Source organism: Solea senegalensis, linkage group LG9 (genome assembly GCF_019176455.1).
Source record: "Solea senegalensis isolate Sse05_10M linkage group LG9, IFAPA_SoseM_1, whole genome shotgun sequence".
Lineage (NCBI taxonomy): Eukaryota > Metazoa > Chordata > Actinopteri > Pleuronectiformes > Soleidae > Solea > Solea senegalensis.
The window spans coordinates 18931175-18937212 of NC_058029.1; the positions used below are offsets into that span (position 1 = coordinate 18931175).

A 6038-nucleotide genomic window follows, 5' to 3' on the forward strand; every position below is an offset into this window, starting at 1 on the left:
GATAATTTACTACATCATTGAAAATATTATCGCTGATTTTCATAATGTATTTAACTGATGGCAATATATCATATTAATTTAATCACCCATGTATAATATAAGTTTTTTGTGTTTTTAAAGAGTGTGGCTACTGACATCTCTATACTTGAACTTAAAAGGCATTCCTTAAATCTTAATCAACTTTATTCTACATCTCTTGTGATTATGTTAATTTCTTTGTTTCACTGTTATAATAGAATTTCTGCTGGCAGCAATGTTTTCACTGAAACTGAGTCTTTATATCTCAGGCTGGGTGAACCATGTCTGTAACTCATACAAACACATTCTAGAACACCTTACTTAGTTATTTTACACCTGTATGAACTTGAACATTGTCAAGGCTGGAGACTGGACTCAAACATTTTTTTTGTTTGTTTTTTCCCCCCAGATTGATCTTCATGAAGACTGTCAAAGAGTAGGTGTCATGATTTAATTCTGGGTGGCCGCCGTGTCCCCACTCTTTCTTGGCCGCTGTGCCTACATCTCTCTGCTTTGTCCAACATGGCCACGTTATTTCTACTCTCCTGCTTTCCATCTGTTTAGCTGAGGGTTGTACATGGAGCATTTGCCACAGGTTGGTTTTGTATGTTCCTGTCCACTTTATTGGGTGGTCTGAAATCTGGTCCTTGTTGGTTATATTTTTGTGGAACTGCTGAGCGAGTGATTTGAAAGAATGAGGTAACTGATGGAGTGTTTGAAATTCTCTCTCTGAATGAAGGGGTTGTGTGTGACTGAGATGCCTGGATTGAATAGTTAAGATGGTCTGAGAATATGATTATGTTCAGCAGTTCACATTAAAGTAGATTTGGTGTCTTGAAGGGCTTAGATGCTTGATAAGTTATAATGCACTAACATTTCCTTTTTAGGTCTGTCTACAAAGGGTGAGTCCATATTTTTTTATTTCTTTTGCAGAGTAGGGGAATTAACAAAAGAACTAGTGTATTGTGTTTTTTGAAAATGAAGGTACTTTGTCGATGGAGGCGTTTTCTTGCCTTGCCACTGTGCCCTTAACAACTTTTTCTTTCCAACTGTTTCTAAAGACGGTAAGTCACACGCAGGCCGCGGGCCATCGCTCTTCCGGCCGCCGTGTCGATCTGTCCTGGCCCTCCTTGTGCCTTTCACTCACTTCTAAAGGGAAAGAAAAAATCAACTTGAACTGTTTTCTTTAGCACTAAAATATAGTGATGTTGGAGGACCAGATCTTAAATGAGGTTTAAATGGATGTTGGTGTACAGTTAAAGCTAGATGGTAGGAATAAAATGAATGTTGTGCCTTGTACACTCTGTCACAAGGCTTAGACTTCTTGGCCGCTGTGCCTTTTTTTTTCTCTTTTCCATCGTGGCCATTAATCTACCATTAGCCCTAGAACGTTAAAATAGATCCTGGTGATCTACAGTACCTGGCTTTAGATGGCAGCCCTGCCATTGCCTCAGTATTGCCTTACGTCCCTTAATGCAAGTAGGCCATGATCGCTAACTGTGCCCGCGCCTTCGTAGTCTACTTGTGTTATTGTACGTCTGGCTTGCGCGTGTAGTCATTTTACATAGGCAAACATGGGTGCCTCCCGCGTCCATGCACAGTAAGTGAACTAACCTGTACTTTTCTTCTAGCATCAGTCAAGAGGAGCAACGACATCCCTGCATGTCCATCTTAATTAGATCGCGTTTTAGTTTAATTAAAATTTCAAATGCTAAGTGCAGTTGGCACTTTCTTTCTTGCTTGGCCGCTGTGCCATTACTATACCTTCTCTGTCCTGAATCTTAATTCTTCATGGCCACTGTGTCATGACTGTACTTGGTCTTGGTGTTCATGCCAGTCTATAATTTCTGATCTGTTTTCCCTACTCTTGTGTGTGTGTGTGTGTGTGTGATGACTGACTTGGACTGACGTTTATCTGACCTTTGGACCAGGAAGGTGAACATAATTTATGCTGCAAGACTGGCAAGATGCACACCAATTAGACAACAAGCAAATTCAAATTCTTTCAAAAACAGGTAAAATGTTTACCCTTCAGGTAAGTATTAAAGGCCTTTGCCACATGATCTTTGTGGGTAAATCGTGTCCACTCAATTTATAAGTTAATTTACATCTAAATATTTACAATGCCTGACACCATGGCATTACAATAATTTTATGCAATAAGTTTTGCGTTATTGAGTGCAAAGGCCTTTATTTACACACTGACGCATGCCAAGGCTGCCGTCGTGGCATGTGTCACTGTCTCTCTCTTGTCTGTCTCTCTCTCGCTGGTCTGTCCTGTGTGTCTTTCTGTCTGTCTCGTGTTTCTGATCTCCGCCTGTCTTGTGTCTGGTCTGTCTGTCTGGTGTCTCTGCCTTTCTGTCGGTCCTGTGTCGCTGTCTTTCTCTGTCTGTCTGTCTCTGTGTCAGTCTCTCTTGCTGTCTGTCTGTCTTGTCTGGTATCCGTCAGTGGCCTGTGTCGGATTCAGTCACTTTTTTAGTCTCGACTTGAATAGATGATTTTAAAGTTGATCAGTCTTGAGGCGTCTGATTGCTGCAGGAAATTTTGGTACCTTATTTTGAAATGGCTTTAATTTAAAAATGTAATTTTGGTCAGTTATCATAGTTGCAACTTGGATTGTTGACAAACATGGAAGCTGATTAATCATGTAGTAAATGCGTCAAAGTTTACTGTAGCTTGTCTAAAGTTCTTTCAAAGTGCTGTAAAAATGAAGTAATTGATTATGATGAGCTAGACCAGGTGTTCATTTATTCTCAACTGGTAATTGCTTTGATAAGATAACTGGTTCCTGATTTGATTATGAAGCTAAACTTTTGATTTATATGCAAGTGTAGTCACATTAGATTGTAGGTGTTACTCAGCCCATGGATAATGTTATGATATAGTTTAAATATGGCATTTGTTGGTACACTTTTGATATCATTTAAGTCTTAAACTTTAAGCCCTGCTATCAGCTGCTAACTGAAATCGCATTCAATATTAATGCTGACTTGTCTCACTCTGCCAAGTTTATTTCCCTCTAAAGGAGTTGAACCTTTTTGTGTTCATAGTCTTTTTGCGCGTTATGTTGGGAGGCCTCCCAGCAGGGGATTGTTATCTTCCCCTGCAAAACTATGCGCTACTCGCCTTAGGGATGCAGGACTATCCTGCATAGTTTCTTTAAAAAATTAGATTGTTGGTTGCAGGATTAGTGCGCGTTTCTTTTCTTTAGGAGGACACAAACCTGGCAGTGAGACAACTTGGATTATTTAAGTGAAAGTTGCGCCGGATGTTAGAACTTTTTATCTTTCGATGCAATGACTTGAAATAAAACCTTTATTCTGTGGGCTGAATTCAGACAGAAATCAGACCAAATTTGGCTTCATGTTAAATACTGTTGTGCAAGTACCCTCTTGTAGCAGGAGTGAGCAGCTGCAGCTTTTTAATTTATTTTTCGTTATTTGATTTGTTTCTTGGATTGACTTGGTGTCTGGAGCTTTGTGGTTAACAGTGATCATGTAAACGTGTAAACACAAGTGGTCTTTTGCCTCTTATTTGCGAAGCTGGCAGCTGGTTGAAATGATAGGACTTTATGGCTTGCCCAAAGTGGGATTTTTGATAGAGCGGGTTAACACCTCACCATACACTAGCTATTTCAGCGAGCAAGTGTCTGTAGTCTGCTATTACCCGATGACTTTCTTTTCAAATTTCACATTTTAGGCAGCTTGTAGAGTCATTAGGAAGATGCTTAATCCCAATGTCTTGGTTGGTTGCATGAGAAACTGCTATCTCTTAGATGTGTTGGCGAAGTTCCTCCTCTGATTTTTGTAGACTTGCCCTAAAGTTTCTCTCTCCTTTAACTCTTGTTGAGCTATGCATTAAATGATTCCTCCAACTTGTCTCCATATCAATTTTTTTCTCCCTGCAGCCTTCCACCATCCACTGCTGCTGTTGCATCTGCTGAAGGTAGCCGTATCCTGATTCACTGCGTCTTCATGTGTTGGGTAAGAAGTGTCATTAGACTACTAACAATGTAAACACCTTTTAAATGCTTGATCTAATTTACCCAAATGGTTCATCAGTTTAGGACAAAAAATCATTGACTTTGACATTCTTGGGGTCAGTAACCTGACCTCTAAATGTTTGGGAAACCATGCAAAAGATCACAAACTCTCTGCATGACCCAACAGCATCGATGTTTGAGTTATTTAATTGCTCAATTTTTAAATCAGTCAAGGTTTTATTAGCTGGGTCTTCTTCACACAGCAGAGAACAAGGTAAATTGAGTCGACTCGTAACATGGTAAGGCATTTTGTCCTTCCCCTTCTTCTCTGTGTGTGAGGAAATCTGGCCACGGATCCTGACTGAGTGGCAGACCATGACTGCAGTTTCTAAAATCAGATAAGGATCCATCTGATTTTGTGACTCGGCCTGTCATGATATGCATGTATCTTCCTCCGAAACAAAGGTTTGTAGTGTAAATCACATCACATGTAGATGGTGAAGCATTTGTTTAAATTGGGGTCAAGCATTTTCAGGTGTCTGCTTTGTCAATACTCTGGTGCCACATCTTGCTAAACACACGAGAAGCTCTGAATTGTGAAACTGCTGCCTCTTGCAGATGTTACAACAGCAATGGCTGTTGAAAGGCTGCAGGGGGAGAAAATGAGATCTGAGGACAGGAAAGTAGAATTGATTTCATGCTTAGCAAAATGAGGGTTTCAGCAGAGGACCTTTTTGTGGCGAGGCTACAGAATCAGAAGGAACGTTTGTCTGGGCAACTGCGAGATTTACAGTTTCTCATGCAGCCAACCAAGACATTGGGTTAGCATCATTCCAAATGGCTGGCAAAGATTTCTTGTAACTGTCAGTGTAGGACAGGAAAGGCAGGTATAGGTTAGGGAGGGCATCCATCAGTGAGCTCTGACTGGATGTGAGGACCTATCACACTTGTCCAGGTGAGCTACCTTAAGATTTGTCATTTGTTTACTTCTTTTTTTTTTCCTTGTGACTTATCAAATTCTTCCTTGTTTTGAAGAGATGAAGGCTGCAGCACATTCCTGGATCAGAGGACTCCATGTTGGACACCACGACTTGGAGAAATCCCGTCCTGGATGGCTGCGGTGATGACCTAGCCCAAGATGAACCAACCCTTCTACGACGAGGACTTCGCCCAAGATGAACCAACCCTTCTACGACGAGGACTTCGCCAGAGATGAACCGACCTTTTCCACGTCTTTTCCACGGGATGTCTTCAGGTACGTTGTTTCAGATGGTACTCAATATGTTTAATCCATATTTACTTAATACTAAAGTGTGCTGACTCTTATTTAATTTTTTTGTTAGATGTTGGACCTTGCCAAACTGTACACATGCCTCAATGGCTGCTACGTCACTCTGCCCAACAGGACATGGTCACGGAGATTTTTTTTATTTTTTTTAAATGGACTTTAACCCCCCCTGTTCCCACTGACCCACAACCACACATGACAAAACGCTGTACATGTGATGCATCACCACACTAAAATACAGACACTGCTACTTTCAGCCTGTTTCAGTCTGTAAAAGATCGCAAGCACTCTGCATGGCCCAACAGCATCAATGTTTGAGTTATTTAATTGCTCAATTTTTAAATCAGTCAAGATTTTATGAGCTGGGTCTTCTTCACACAGCAGAGAACAAGGTAAATGAGTCGACTTGTAACATGGTAAGGCATTTGGTCCTTCCCCTTCTTCTCTGTGTGTGAGGAAATCTGGCCACGGATCCTGACTGAGTGGCATACCATGACTGTGCAGTTTCTAAAATCAGACAAGGATCCATCTGATTTTGTGACTCGGCCTGTCATGATATGCATGTATCTTCCTTCGAAACAAAGGTATGTCGTGTAAATCACATCACTTGTAGATGGTGATGGTGTACAGACACTGCTACTTTCAGTCTGTAATGTTAGACATTGAAAACTTGTATTTATTGCCTTCTTTATATCAAGTAAAACCTTTGTTCTGAACTTTTATGGTTGACTTGTATTTTTTCAGTGATTC

The 6038-nt window shown here is 40.7% G+C and overlaps 1 long non-coding RNA gene across 1 annotated transcript; it reads left to right on the forward strand.

Moving 5' to 3' along the window:
* The first annotated feature begins 4769 nt into the window (after window positions 1-4769).
* LOC122775107 lies at window positions 4770-5371 on the forward strand. The gene is made up of 3 exons (XR_006361064.1): window positions 4770-4955; window positions 5036-5255; window positions 5344-5371. It is a non-coding gene; the product is annotated as an uncharacterized LOC122775107 (long non-coding RNA).
* Window positions 5372-6038: the final 667 nt, after the last annotated feature.